This window comes from Triticum dicoccoides, chromosome 7A (assembly GCF_002162155.2).
Source record: "Triticum dicoccoides isolate Atlit2015 ecotype Zavitan chromosome 7A, WEW_v2.0, whole genome shotgun sequence".
Lineage (NCBI taxonomy): Eukaryota > Viridiplantae > Streptophyta > Magnoliopsida > Poales > Poaceae > Triticum > Triticum dicoccoides.
The window spans coordinates 456913103-456928941 of NC_041392.1; positions in this window are offsets into that span (position 1 = coordinate 456913103).

Sequence of the window (15839 nt, forward strand, 5' to 3'; positions counted from 1 at the left end):
ATAAATCAGTATCGTAACCTTCCGTCGATGTAGCGTGCCAAGAAACTTTCGAAAGCCTGGGCAAACCCGCAAGTCACAGAGTGACCAGGATGTCATCATTTTCTTGCAAACCGCTAATACTCCGTATATCACTAGAGGTTTCATTATCGCTCCAGTAGAGATCTGTGGTTTGGCTTCGAGCAATTTTCTCCTCTCACCGTACTGCACGGTCCATGCTAGATGCTACTGTATACTACTAGTACCGTCCCTGCATCACAGGGCAGAGACAGTGGACACATGAAACTAAAAGATCGGCGCTTTCGAGGAAATCGATCGCCGTGACACAGTAGTACTCCACGCTAGTGGATTAGTCAAGGTCAGAGGTATTCGCGTTGCACTGTGTGCGTCTCGGCTTTTGCGTCGCTCGCTCGCGCCCGCGCGTGTCAGCCGTCCAGTGAGGCCCATTTTCCCGTCCTCCTCCATCTCCTCAAAACTGTCAGGTCCGGTTTGACAGATGCCAAGCCGCGTGAAAATGAACAAAACTGGCCCTTTTTGATAGTTAAAACATAAAATGATCTTAATTTAAAAATATTTTACAAAATGGCCCTCTTTTGCATGACGCCCGGGGCTAGGGCGTCGTGCTAAAGAGCATGACGCCCCGACCTAAGGCGTCATGGTTATGAAATGTAGCATGGCGCTCCGGACTAGGGTGTCATACAAAATAGTATGACGCCCTAGCCCGGGGCGTCATGCTATCTAGCATGACGCCCTAGGCCCGGGCGTCATGCAAAAGGGCCAATTTGTGAAAAAAATTCAGAATGAGGCCATTTTGTGTTGAACTTTCGAAAAAGGGTCAGTTTTGTCCATTTTCACCCAAGCCGCAGCTCTCTGAACAAGACGGTGGTCAAGCCTTTAGCTTTCTGCCTCTCTCTTTTACTATTAGCTATCCTTCTTTCTTCTGCCGGGGGTGAAATGGTAAATTGACCGTATGGCATCTTCAACGCTGACCAGCAAATTTGCTCCCGCATCCATCCGCAGACTGGGAGGCCTGTTGTCGCACACGTACCTCCAACATCGAGGGTGATGCATCACAGTTCACGTCAAAATAGACCCATCCGAAAGCACGGTACGCAAGCAATACGGCAGGTGCTTTTGAAGACCCGAAACCCTGCACACCCGAGAAGGACCCAGTCTGGACGTGCAGCGGCTACAAGCTGCCCTAAATCGGTTCGCCCGCCCCTGGAGCCTCAAGGATTGCCGCCCTTCAATATGAAGAATGAACGAAGAACGGGAGAGAAGTTACAAGGGAGCAATTAAAAACCGAACTAGGATAAAAAAGTAGATGGGTTTTGTGATTGTGTGTTGTTGTTCAATTGACCATCACCTCCTGTATATATAAGAGGTGGATGGACTTTCCGTAAGAAAAAAAACTTATCTTGCCGTGCAAATCATCAAAACCTAACAAAACACGGACTGCTTGCAACCTCCAGGCAGGATCTGGAGGCTCGGATGATCCGGCCAAGCCCATATTTTTGGCAGCGGCACATTGATTGGGTTGTAACTTTTGCATATGACCTTGGATTAAGACAACTTTTATATCAAAATCAACGGATTCGAGGAGACGCACAACTTTGTTGTTGAAGACTTTTTGATCTGAGGCCATCTTGAGGGGGTATCGGGCCGTTACCTAAAATCTGTATTAGGAAAAGTTGTCCAGACATCCGAACTCTTGCTCGGATCGTCCGGGACTCCTCCCAGACCATCCTGCTTCGTGGTAAACCTTCTGTTGTCTAGGTCACTCGGCCGTCTCCGGCCGGATGATCCAGCCATGCATTGCTGCAACACGCAGTTTTGCGTGTAACTTTTGCATATGACCTCACATTAAGATGATTTTTATATTAAAATCATCCGTTTTGACGAGACGAAGAACTTTGTTGTTGAAACATTTTTCATCCGAGACCATCTTAATTGAGTTTTTGGCCATGCAAAAATCTAACACATGCCCCCTGTTTCTTTTTGCAAAGCTAGCGTGTCAAAAAATATTTTGTACCCTCTTCACTCTAAGGACGATGTCAACACTCCATCGGCCATTTATATGCTTAGAGCGATAATTATATATCGGCCATGTTTATGATTAGGACGATAATTCTATATCAACTATTGATTTTAACTTCTTGTTGACATCATATCTTGGAACTGATTACCACCAATCGGCTTTAAATAGGTGGGAATGAACCCATTCCTTGTATCACTAAGGAAATCAAACTCTGAGAGGCCACGCCCTGTTAAGCAAGTAACAACGGGATGATTCCAAGCCACCAATGCATCAGCCAAAGCAACACAAGCCGAACTATCCATGTGAATGACTTCTACTTCATCATCGACCCATTGTATTAAGAATTGATGCATGGTAGATGGCACACATTGGTTAACTTGACGATGAAGAATGTGGTGGCCAAAGTTTTGCTTCCCACAATAAGTTCCATGCACATCACACCTTTGGTTTCTGCCTTTTCTTTATCCTCAAATCCATTAAGTATCATAGTGGTCTTCATCAATGCATGATCATGTAACCTCAACTTATTGAAGACCAAATAGGGCATAAGATTTACCACAACAGTACCATCAATGAGCATCCTAGCAACCAACGATCTATTAATATGACCTTTGAGGTACAATGGCTTCAAGTGTTTCATTGGTTCTTTTGACTTCTCGAAGATTCTTAGGACTAAAATCCAGTTGGGCCACCTTCCCTTCTTCACCTATAGCATGAAACTCGGTACGTAAGTAATACACCATATTAATATCCATACCTTCCCGAACCGGCGTAGATTCGTAATCCACCATCTCATCTTCATCTCCCACAGTGTATATTGGACTTGAAGTTTCCTTAATTGAAAGGAATGTTTTGGGTGTTGCGAACGATGTAATAGTGGTAGCATCATCCTCGTTTGGTGGTGTAGGTGTTGGTGTAGCTAATGTAGAAGTATCTGCGTTTTCTTTTTGTTTAGGCTGCCACACTTGTTTTGTGAGTGCCATGGGCCGAATTTCATTGAACAATTCGTCACTTTACTTCTCCTCTTTGTGCTCTACCTTCTCACAGTTCCTCATGCGTTGTAATCTCCTTTTCATGGTCTTAGTTAAACCGGGAGGACACCACTTAGGTTAAGTATATTTGGGATCTGTAGGTTTGGCCTTGCTTGTGCTAGCCTCATGATCATTAGCCATGGAACCCTGCTGAACAATAAGCATAACACCATTAGAATTAGTCGGATTACCAACAATCGATTTGATCTTCTTTTGCTTGTCGCATTCTGAAATTTCCGCATTAGGTGACTTAACACGCCACACTTTTTTATTGACCCTGTGTGGAGAAATTTTTGTTGGCCGATTAGCACCATGGCTCGAACGGTCTTGTGTGGGATAATAAAGCCTCTCGCGAGTAGGCCTTCTAGGTGCTGCTTACCCCACATGAAAAGCATAAGGAGCCATTGGGACTTGCCCCCAACCTCCATTAAAGTCTCCCATGTAATACTGCGCATAGGGGTGGCAACATCCACGGTGGTGGTGCCCAGGACCCATACGGCCTGGCATAGCGTTGAAATTCTTGCTTCGGAGGTGGTCTTGAACGCTTTGAAGGTGATGTTCAATTAGAGCTAGAACCGACCGCTTGATTGCATATTTGGAAAGCAACATACCAAAAGTTGGCTTGATTCGCTTGAGCTTAGCTTCACTCTTTGGATGGAGAAAGCGGCTGAGGGTTTTGGAGCAATATCACTAAGCATTTGAGCAAGCAAGCCATTAAGCAACACCTCATCCCCTTTTAATAGTATTGGCTTTCCTATGGACTCAATGTGATCTTGGATCACTAAAATAAAGATGGAGAGTCTTGAGCCTTTTCCAATATATGTACTTCGCATTTTGAGGGGTCCACATCTCTAATCCATGCCATGCCATTCATCAAACTTCCTGAAATATTTATCTTGAATGGATATTAGTTCAATGAGCTATATGTTGTTATGAATTACCAAAACCACCTGGGGATTAGTTGCACTTTCATTTTACATAGGAGGTGCCGATGAAATAGGTAAACTTGGACTAGGGTTTTCAGATATACCGATAGTACCACTAGATGACGGAGGCATATTTTTCTGAGCATTAGAACTTGCTACGAAAGAATTGTATGTCATCACATTACCCTTACTAACAAGACTTTCAATCATAGTTGAGGGAGTCCTGGATTAGGGAGTCCTCCGGAGGCTGGCTTGTCTCTTATGGGCCAGATTGGTGGGCCGTATTGTATCCGGACAGAAGGCCTTTTGTACCTTGGAGTACACCCCAAGGCGAGATGGAAGATCCGATGTTTCCTTTGTATTCGATTATCTGTAAACCCTAGCACCCCTGGTGTCTATATAAACCAGGGAGCTTAGTCCGTAGAGGCCAGGAGAACAATCACCATCCTACCAGTTAGGGTTTAATTAGTTCGTCTGATCTTGTGGTAGATCTACTCTGTAACCCCCTTATACACAAGCAATATAATCAAGTAGGACATAGGGTTTTACCTCTTAAAGAGGGACTGAACCTGGGTAAACATCGTGTCCTACGTCTATTGTTCCCCATCGATACAAGGTCCACAGTTCGGGACCCCCTATCCGAGATCCGCCGGTTTTGACACCGACAATAGCCACTTGCTTTGGAGAAAAAACTTTGTTCAGAGTGATTTCATCTTGTTCGTCAATGAGAGGAAGGGAATTGACATTTCCAACCGGAGTGATGTTGCCTTGACGGTCCTTCTTGAAACTTGCAAGAAACGCCTCCAAATCCTCCTCCTCGTGCTTCTTCTTGAGCGCCTCAAAAACCTCTTCACACTGCTTCTTGTGCATTTTGTAGGCTTGGCGATGTTCCTCCGATAGTTCATCAAGACTAGACTTAATGATGTTATCGGCGTCAACTTCTGATGGCTTGGGGCTATTAGACATGATTGATGATGATTCTTGATCTTTCTTCCCCAGCAGAGTCGCTAAAAAGTGTGTTCGCACATGAACGCATCACCCTATAGCTCCAACATCGACGGTGATGCACCCCAGCTCATGTGAAGGAGACCCGTCCGGAAGCGCGGTACGCAAGCAATCCGGCGGATGCTTTTCAAGACCCGAAACCCCACACGCCCGGGAGGGACCCCGTCTGGATGCGCGGCGACTATGGGCTGACCTAGGTCAATTCGCGTGCCCCTAGAGCCTCGAGGATCACTGCCCTTCAATACGAAGAACGAACGAAGAATAAGAGAGAAGGAACAAGGGAATGATGTAAAAACTAGGGTAAAAAGTACACGAGTTTTGTCGATTGTGTGTTGTTGTTTAATCGTCCGTCACCTTCTGTCTATATAAGAGGCGGATGAACTTCTCGTACAACAAAAGGACTTGGCATGTCGTCCAAATCATCAAAACCAAACAAAATATGGACTACTCACGACCTCTGGGCTAGATCTCGAGGCCCGGATGATCCGGCCAAGCCCATATTATTTATAGCAGCATGTTGATCGGGTTGTAACTTTTGCATACAACCTCAAATTAAGATGATATTTATATGAAAATCAACAAATTCGATGAGGCGCACAACTTTGCCGTTGAACACTTTTCGATCTGAGGCCATCTTTAGGGGGTATCGGGTTGTTTTCTAAAGTCTGCAATAGGAAAAGTTGTCCACACGTTCAGACTGTTGCTCGGATCGTGCGAGTTCTATCCATATCATCCGTGACTCCTCCCAGATCATCTAGCTTCGTGGTAAAACCTTCTATTGTTTGCGTCACTCGTTTGGCCTTTGGCCGGATGATCCGTATCTCAACCCGGATGATCCGACCATGCACTCATGAAACACACAATTTTGCCTGTAACTTTTGCATACGACCCGAGATTAAGACTACCAAAATCATCCATTTTGACGAGACGAAGAACTTTGTTGTTGAAAAGTTTTTCATCTAAGGCCATATTAATTGATTTTTTGCCATGCAAAAGTCTGGTGTCAACACCTGTTCAGGAAAACGGATGCGAGAGGCGGCTATCCAACGCTACCCGCATACAGTTCAAACATTGGTTAAACAAAACGGACGAACTACATTCAAACCGGATGATATTCATACAAACCAGAAAAGAACATTTACATTTCGAACAATTTTAACTAAATTATACCGGACTAATGTAAAACTAGTCTACTGTTGGCGTCGGCGGATATCCATTCCCACAACACGGATACCCTAAACTAGTCTATGGCCGACCACAGTGGATCTCCATTGTCTTCCCCATGTCCTGCAGCCCGTACATCGGACTTCCTTGAGCCCCAAAGGTATATGCTTCAGGGAAAAGACCAAGAGTAGCCTCTGCTTCCCCATGTTCGGTTGTGCCACTCATGGGAGTGGCACCAGAGGGATATGCTTTAGAGAGGGGAAGGGTGTCCTCCGCTTCCATGAAGCACAAACCAAAGTTGGTTTTTGGGGTGGGGGACAACGATGAACTATGAAGCAGGCAAGACACCCACTATGTATGCCGGCGACGCCTCGACGGTGACCTTCATGGGACCCAAGCGACGGCGGGCTCCCATCTTCTACTTTTCCTCGATGATGGCAACCAGTGTGGATGTGTTGGCCGCCGCCTTGTCGATCTCTGCGAAGCCGACTTCTTTCTCCATTGGCTGGGTGTGGTTTCATGAACGTTGACGGCGGATGGCATGGTCGTAGGCACGGGGTGATCAGTATGACACGGCCTCGTCCACGAAAGCCACGATGCCCGTGCCACCGTGCTCCCATGCGTGCCAGCCTGGAGCAACTTCCACTCCTCGGCGAGTTGGCTTGGAGCGATGAGTTGTCGAACCACGCGCCAACTTAGGGAAGTTGCCTCCGCAAGCTGGCCTGTAATAGCAAGGGAGGTGGAGCAGGGAGTTGTCTGACTTGTATCCTACGGGCTCAGCAGGCCACCCAGTCGGCTTTTATGCCAGAAAACTCCTCTTCCTGCTCGCCGAATATCATGAAGAGTGGAGAAAATGATGGAAGGAGGAGATGGGAGCGGAGGTGTGGTGCGATTTTTTGCGGGCGTATGGCATCGTTTAAAATAGCGCATGGACGCCCAGAGCCAACCGACATTGTGTTTAATGATGGGCGGCTCATGAACGAACGTGTGTCCGGAGTAGTTTTCTCGGCATACATGCATGTTTAATGAAGGAGGACGGACGGTCTGTATCCGTTTGAATGCGGCGAGGAGGCATGTTCAGCCGCACGTGCACCGGACGGCGCTCTCTTGGCCAGCATACCGCTTCAATGCCGACAGTGAGAGGTCACGTTCGCTCTGGGCCGGCTGCTCTACAACTACATTAATGCAGGCAGCTGGCACCGAGCAGGAAAGCACGTGGCGCGAGTGGAGGGTTTTGGTGGGCCAAGATAATCAGGATCGGGTGTGTCAGCGGTTCGTACACCTGCAATCCCGCACTTTATCTTCGGTTTGGAAGAAAAACACGTTCACATTGTACTGCGGACAGAAATATAACCATGTTGAATAGCAAAAGATATCGGATCGCGTGGTGTGAACGGTCGCGGATTGTTTGAAAGTCAGCATTAAAGATGCCATTATAGTGTACGGTATGGCATGGCGGAGCCTTTCTACTATTGTGGACAAATTTGTACAGAACACCTATTTCGCGAGGTTGCTGTACAAAACACAGTCTATTAGTCTAATTTGTTGTAGACAGCTATAATCCATTATTTAATTATGCTGACATGATTCTTAACTGGTGGGTCTGCTTCTAAGTGCACGTTCCAAAAAAAAAAAGTCATATAAGTCGGTTCTGGTTAACTGAAACTTCTAATGTCTCCTAAAATTATGGTTAAAACAAGCTAAAATGATTGAGAACAATTCATTCACGTAGGTGTGACAATAGCCCCCGCTCCTAGCCACAGCCCCCGTGGCTAGCCGCGCCGGTGGCCATTCCGGCCCTGGCGGCCACCCACAGCCCCTCGCCGGCCGCCTCCCCGGCCCCGGCTCCCCTCCCTGATGGACATCTCCCTTCCTCCCCCCGGCGGATTGCACCCGGTGCCGTGTTGGCTGGCTTGCAGCCCCTCCTCCGCCGGATCTGGCTCAGTGGCATCCTCCTACCGCGACGCCGTCCTCGCCTCCCCCACCCCTCCCGCTGGCGACCTGCAGGCCGGCCTCACTCAGCCTCGCCGGCCCGGACCGCGGTGAGAGGTCCACCGCGTCACCCCGCCGCCGGAAGAGCCGTGGCAGGTGGCCTGGGACCACCGCAGGAAACGCCCGCGCCAACCTCGTCCACGTCCGCGCCGCCCCGATGCGCCCCCGCATCCCCGTTCCCCGGCCGCGACCAGCAGCGGGTGCCCCCGCTGTCTCTCCCCCGGCCACCCGCTCGTGGACTGCCGCAAGGACATCCGTTGCCGGTGATGCAGGTTCTTCAGCCACAAGGCGCGTGCTTGCGCCGTGCCTCGCGCCTCCTCCCTGGCCCGGGTCCGGCCAAGTGGCCACGCACGGCGCCCCCTTCCCCGGTGCCTTGCGTCAACGGTTCCGGCCTCCCCGTGTCCTTCGTGCAGGCCTCACTGACACCGTCGCCGGCCCCCTCCCCGCGCTCCTCATCGACGTCCTTGGCCGCGGCTCCGCCACCACGGCCATCTCCCTCGCCCTCGCCTGCGGCACCACCCCCGCGGCCCTCATCGTCGTCGTCCTCTGCTGCGGCCTCCTCCTCCTCGGGCACCCCCACCGTGATGTCCGGCCACCCCTCCCTCTGTCCCGCCACCGCAACGTGCTTCCTCCAGTGCTCCGACGAGATCAACACCGCCGAGATCGCGCTCCAGCGCGCCCTGGTCGCCACAGTTGCCGGCCACCGCACTAGTGTCTCCTACACTGATGTCACGGGTCTGGTCAGCGGGCGCTTTGACATCCCCGCTGATGAGTTCTCGGTCCACCAACGCGGCCCGACGCAGTTTTTGATCCGGTTCAGGAACATGGAGGACCGCGCCCGGGTGGCTGCCGGCATCGCTCGTGGACCGCGGTTCCGCCTTCTCATGCATCCTTGGTGCCGCCTCGCCGACGCCCAGGAGATTTCTCTCCGGTTCAAGGTCGACTTGGAGATCTTTGGCATTCCTGAGCACAGTTGGCACCGCTCGTCCACGGTGACCCTGCTCGCGCCGTTCTGCAAGGTGGACGAGCTTGCCCCTGAGACCAGCAGCGGTGCCGACATGTCTGTGTTCCGGCTTTCGGCGTGGACTCCCAACCCAGACACGATTCCCCGGTCCTCTGATCTCTACCTCCCGGAGCAGGACGCGGTGCTCCCCGACACCAACCCCGACGTCGCCGAGTGCTTCGCGCTAGGGGTCCTGCGATATCCAGTGACCATCCACGTGACACGCTCCACGGATTTCCGCCTGCCTTCTCCGGCGCCGCCGCCGCCCCCTCTGCCGACAGCAACCCCTTCGACGTGCCTCCATCGCCGCCGTGCCCCGCTGCCTGGCCGCGCCACTATGACTTTCCGCGCCATTCTGGAAACTCTGGTGACGCACGCCGGCACCCCCTGGCCCCGGCAACTCCGGCGCCGGTCCGTGTTCTTGCCGGCGGCACCATCATCCACCCCCACCGGCAGAATGGCATGGGATCCTGGGGGCCCACCCGCTGCACGCTGACGCACCTCCCCGGGCCCATGCAAAAAGCCGCCTTGGCTCTGGAAAAAGCCGCCTTGACCACCGATCCGATGGTGCGATCCGGTCTCCCGCCCCAGCTGGGCCCATGCGGCCCGCTCCCGCGCCGCTGTTGCTGACCTACTGGCCCCACCAAGACTCTGATGGTTATCCATCCCCTGGCCGCACAGCTCGTGAGGCTTCCTTGGACCCACCCCCGCTCCAGGACAAGGTGGATGGCGGACTGGGCCATGCTTCCCCGACCAACGGGCGATCAGCGAATCAGGAGGGTGCGATCTACCCTCCCCCTGATTCGCTACATGCGGAAACAGATCCCGAGGTGCCTTCCGGCACAGTGGCCCCACCCTCCCCCCGGGTGTAACGACAGATCGGGACGGATCCAGAGGCATCCCTGTCGCCAGCCCCACCATCCCCCACGGGTTGCACGCGCTCCCCCAGCCAGCTGTCGGCGGCGGCCACCCCATTCCTGCCAAGTGGCAGGACCTGGCTGGCCCCGGCCTCGCTGGACCATACAGGCACTGCTTCGACTGCCCCTGAAGGCTGCATTCTGCAGGATTTCATCTTGGGGATCCAATGCCGCGACACACCGGTTCTTCCCACCCCGGGCCCCAAGAGAAGGAGGAAGGAGCTCCCGCCCAACTTCACCCCAAGGAGGAGCCATCGGATCGCTAAGAACGACCGTGGATTGAACTCTGAAGCAAAGGCCAAGAGGGTGCTGCTGCTTCGGCTCGGCCTTGTACGTGATGGCAAGCCCATCTCAGCTGCTGCCATGGAATGCTACGGCAAGCTATTTGAGCAGCCCCTTGCGGAGGATGTTGTCCAGGCCTTTGCGGATTACTACAGTTGGCACATCCCCGCCGGCACCTTGGCCGCCTGCGACCCCCCCCCCCTCGACGGTGGCGCGAGGCATCGCCGCGAACTAGCTCCGTTCTGCCTCTACCTAGGGACCCCCCTCCTCTTCCTATGGATTGTAATCCTAAGATTGTGTTTTGGAACATCCGCGGTCTGACCAAACGTAATGTTGTTCGCTCCGTTGTCACTTCGGTCTCCCCCACCATCGTGTGTCTCCAAGAGACCAAGCTCGATACGGTCTCCCTGCCACTCGTCCTCGAGACCCTTGGCCCTTGCTTCGCTGATTTCTTCTCCCTACCGGCTATTGGCACCCGTGGCGGCAACATTCTAGCTTGGAACCGCAACGAGCTCTCCATTTCCAGCCCGTACATTGGGCAACACCATGCCACCGCCCTTGTTTCTACCACCACCGGAGCACACCCTTGGTGGATCTCCGGCGTTTATGGGCCGCAGGAGGATGATGACAAGATTGCATTCCTCCAAGATTTACAGGAGACCCGTGAGACTTGAGCCGGCCCCTGGCTTCTTGGAGGTGACTTCAACCTCGTCTCTTCAGCTGAAGATAAGAACAATGGGCGCATCAATAGACGCACCTCAAGTCGCTTCCGCCGATTCATCGCGGACATGGAGCTTCGGGACGTCTACATGCATGGCCACCGCTACACTTGGTCCAACGAGCAAGACTCCCCTACCCTCGTGCGCAACGACAGATTCCTATGCACTTCCGACTAGGACGCCTCCAGCCTAATGCCCATCTCCGATGCCTCGCCACAACTGTCTCAGACCACTGCCCGCTGTTCTTGAATTGCTCCCCGCTCCAGGCAGGCCCTAAATGGTTCCACTTTGAGCGCTTCTAGACCAAACTCGATGGCTTCCAGGAGATTGTGGCCGATGCTTGGTCCGGCGTTCACGACCTGGACCCCTTTCGGCGTGTTTATCTCCGCCTAAAGCACACTGCGCGCCGCCTCCAGAGCTGGGGTGCGCGTACCATCGGTCACGTCTCGCTCTAGCTCTTGATTGCGCGTGAGCTCACTGCTCGACTGGATGCAGCGCAAGACTATCGTCCTCTCTCCCCCTCGAAAACATGGCTGCGCAGAAATCTGAAGCGCACTTATCTGGGGATGGCCTCTCTTGAGAGGTACATTGCCCGTGAGCGGGTCAGGTTCAGATGGCTCAAAGAGGGTGACACCAACTCTACGTTCTTCAAGATCCATGCAGCCCACAGGCGGCACAAGAATCGCATCTTCTCCCCACGGACTAAAAACGCTACTGTCCATGACGACCATGGCATGGCTGAAGCTGCGTTCCACCACTTCTCCTCCCTCTTTGGATCATATTCACCTCGAGAGTTCTCCCTCAACCTCGACCAGATCGATGACCGGTCCTTCGACCTTGCCGATCTTGAGCATCCATTCACAAAAGAAGAAATCATCGGAGCAGTGCGGGCGCTCCCCCGTGGAAAGGCTCCGGGACCCGATGGCTTCACCTCGGAATTCCTCGTTGCTTGATGGGACACGATCAAAGCTGACATCTGCAAGGTATTCGAAAAATTCTACTCCATGAACGGGCGCAGCCTGCAGCGCCTCAACGAGGCCCTCATCACCCTCCTGCCGAAAAAACAAGACGCCTCCGCTCTCTCGGACTACCGGCCTATCATCTTGATCCACCTTATTGATAAGCTCATCGCCAAAGTCCTCTCGCTTCGACTCGCTCCCCGACTGAGCCAGCTCATGTCCACTAACCAGAGCGCGCTCATCGCCGGTCGCTATGTGCATGATAACTTCATGCTTGTCCAGCAGACTGCTCGCCAACTTCACAACATGCGGGCACCTAGGGTGCTCCTCAAGCTGGACATTGCGTGCGCTTTCGACACGGTCTCCTGGCCCTTCATCATCGATGTCCTTCATCACCTGGGCTTCGGTAGGCGCTGGATCGAATGGATCACCATCCTGCTCTCCACATCCAGCACGCACGTCCTCATCAACGGGTCCCCCGCCCCCCCAATCACTCTCGCCTGCGGCTTGCGGCAAGGGGACCCTATCTCCCCGATGCTAGTCACGCTGGCCATCGATGTCCTCAACTCCTTACTTGTGCATGCCCATTGGCGTGGACTTCTGCAACGTCTCACCGCCCGCCACGCTGCATCGAGCATTTCTCTCTACACCGACGACATCGTCGTGTTCTGCCACCCCCCCCCCCCGTGACCTATGGGTCATCCGTGAGCTACTGTGAGTCTTTGGGGCGGCATCCGGGCTTTGCACTAACTTCTCGAAGTGCTCGGCCACGCCCATTCACCATGGGGAAGAGGAGATCGCACGCATCCAGAGCGAGCTGACCTCCGCCGTGCTGAGCTTCCCCATCATCTACCTCCGCATCTCCCTTTCCGTGCGGAAGCCGTCATCGTCTTCCTTGCTGCCCATCGTTGAAAAGTTGTCTAAGAAGCTATCAACATGGCGCGCAACTCTCCTCTCCCATGGTGAACGCCTTGCCCTAGTTCGCCATGTGCTATGTGCAATCCCCTCACACATCATGGTCGCCATCGCCATCTGCTCTCCAGTGCTAAAGCAGGTCAATCGCATCATCAGAGGGTTCCTCTGGCACGGCAGGAAGGACACCCAGAGTGGGCATGGCCCCGTCAACTGGCAGCGAGTCTGCCTCCCTGTCGAGCTCGGCGGCCTCGGCATCAAGGACCTATACCGCCAAGGCATTGCGCTGCGTGTGCGCTGGTTGTGGCTCTAACGCACCGACCCCACCAGACCTTGGGCACATCTTCATCTCCCGAGCGACCCCGACGCCTCTGCTATCTTTCGGGCCTCGACTTCCTGGGAAGTCGGCGATGGCCGGACCTGCCGGTTCTGGACAGACCACTGGATCAATGGCCAGACTGTGTTTGACGTGGCCCCTTCCCTACTTCCCCTTGTCCCACGACGCCGGCAGAAACGCATGGTCGCGGAGGCGCTCCATGATCGTAGCTGGATCGCTGATCTCCGCGGCGCCCTGACACCTGGTGCACCCGCCGACTATGTGAACCTGTGGAGAATTCTATAGCCGGTTGCGCTATCCAGTTCCCCCGAATGCTTGAAATGGCGGTGGACTGCGAATGCCAAGTACTCGGCCAAGTCTTGCTACCTGGCCCTGTACGCTGGCTCCACCCCGGCCCCCTTCTGGCGCCTGGCATGGAAATGATGGGGCCCCCTGCGAGTCAAAATCTTCACTTGGCTCGCCGACCTGGACTGTTGCTGGACCGCAGCTAGACTTGCCCGGCATGGCCTGCCGCACAACGACCGCTGCGTCCTTTGCGATCAGGCCGAGGAGACCATGCAGCACATCATCATTGGCTGCCCTTTCTCGCGGCAAATCTGGCATGATGTACTCACCTAGGTGCGCGCCACCACCCACCCTCCATCTGGAGACGAAGACTTCCTCACCTGGTGCACAACGACCATCGCCGGATCCCCCTGGCCTTCGCAAGGGCCTTGCCACGCTAGCCACGCTTACCGCATGGTGCATATGGAAGCACCGCAACCGATGCGTGTTCGACGGCGATACCCCCTCCATCTCGAGGCTGTTGGCGTCTATTCAAGACGAGGCCCGGACCTGGGCTCGAGCTGGTGCTCGCGGACTCAATCTTTTGCTCGCATAGGCGTGTATGTATATAACAATGTGGGCTGAGCATCCCACCCTAAAAAAGGCTCTCTTGTACCCCCCCCTTCCTATCAATGAAATGATACGCGCTTTTGCGTATTCGCGAAAAAATGATTATTCCAGATCAATATTTTGTTTACTACTCTCTCCTTTTTCCCGTCCCATAATATAAGTTTTACATATAATATGTGAGTATATTAGATATAATAAGGGACGCGGATTTGATGAACATGGGTGCGCACACACCTTTTTATGAATAGTAAATTCAAAAAAATGCTAGAAAAAATAAAAAAAATCTGAATTTATTTTTGTAATATACATAGTCAACCGGTATACTCGCATATAAAGTTTCACGAAGAAATCACATCCCTGGTATTCTGGGCAAAAATGATAAAATTGAAGATATATTAAAAAACACTGTTTAATGATAGTATGGTCGCATTTGTATTTTCGTCACTAAGAGTACCATGGGCGTCATTACATCAAAAAACTTCACACATGAGTAGAATGATCGACTAAGTTTCATACGGCGACATTTCAGTTTTTTATTTCTCTAATATTTTTTATGAATTTACTATTCACGTGGGTGCGCGTGCACCCATGTTCACCTTCATATTTTCGATATAACAAGATCTTATGATATGAGACGTAGGGTAGAGAGTTGTTTTTTTTTTTTTGCACCTCTTGAAAATTTTGAATTTTGGAGAGAAAGATCAATTGAGCCAACAAGCTGCCGATATCTCCAAAACATGTGATCCAAATAAGCTAAAAGGTTCTCAAAGTACTTGGTATTTATATGTTTTACTGAGTTCTACAATTTTTTAAATGTTAAGTTTTTAAAAATATACAATGAGCAACTAAAACAGTGAATATCGACATTTTTTTATTGGCCAGCTCATGTGATTATTCTTTTTTGCGACATGTGCACTTATAAGCGGGATCCATTCATCAGAAATTATGTCAACACAGTTAACGATCAATTAAAGCTAGCCGCAAAGGATTACAGCAACATATATTTCTTAATAAATCTGAAGAGTATATATTGTGTGCAAAATCTACTCTAATAGATGATAGTTTATGCACTCGCAAAAAACAGATGATGGTTTATGCAATTTCCTTTTTGCCCACGTGTTGTTTTGCTGCTTGTGCATGTACTCCCTTCGGTCCTTTTTACTCCGCATATTAGATTTGAGTCAAGTCAAACTTTGCAAAGTTTGACCAAATATATATTGAAAAATATCAATATCTACCATACCAAATATATATTCCATGAAACTACATTTCGTAATGAATCTAACAAAATTGATTTGGCATCGTAAATGTTAATACATTTTTTTATAAATTTGGTCAAAGTAGAGATGCTTTGATTTCAGACAAAACTTATATGCAGACTAAAAATGATCGGAGGGAGTACTATGTGTAGGTCGCATATGTGCATCGTGCTGTGTCGGACAGGCCCACCACGTTGGGTTCAACACTTGCTGTCCACTCAGTACCAAACCACAATATGTTTTTTTTATTTTTTGCGGGACAAACCGCAATATGCCAATAAATAGTTGTTGCCAAAATAGCGTATTTTATATCAATGATTCATAACACAATTAATTAGCGAAAAACCACAGTTAATTTGAGACGAACAACATGAAGTGTTATCTGAGCAATGTGCTCCCTCCGA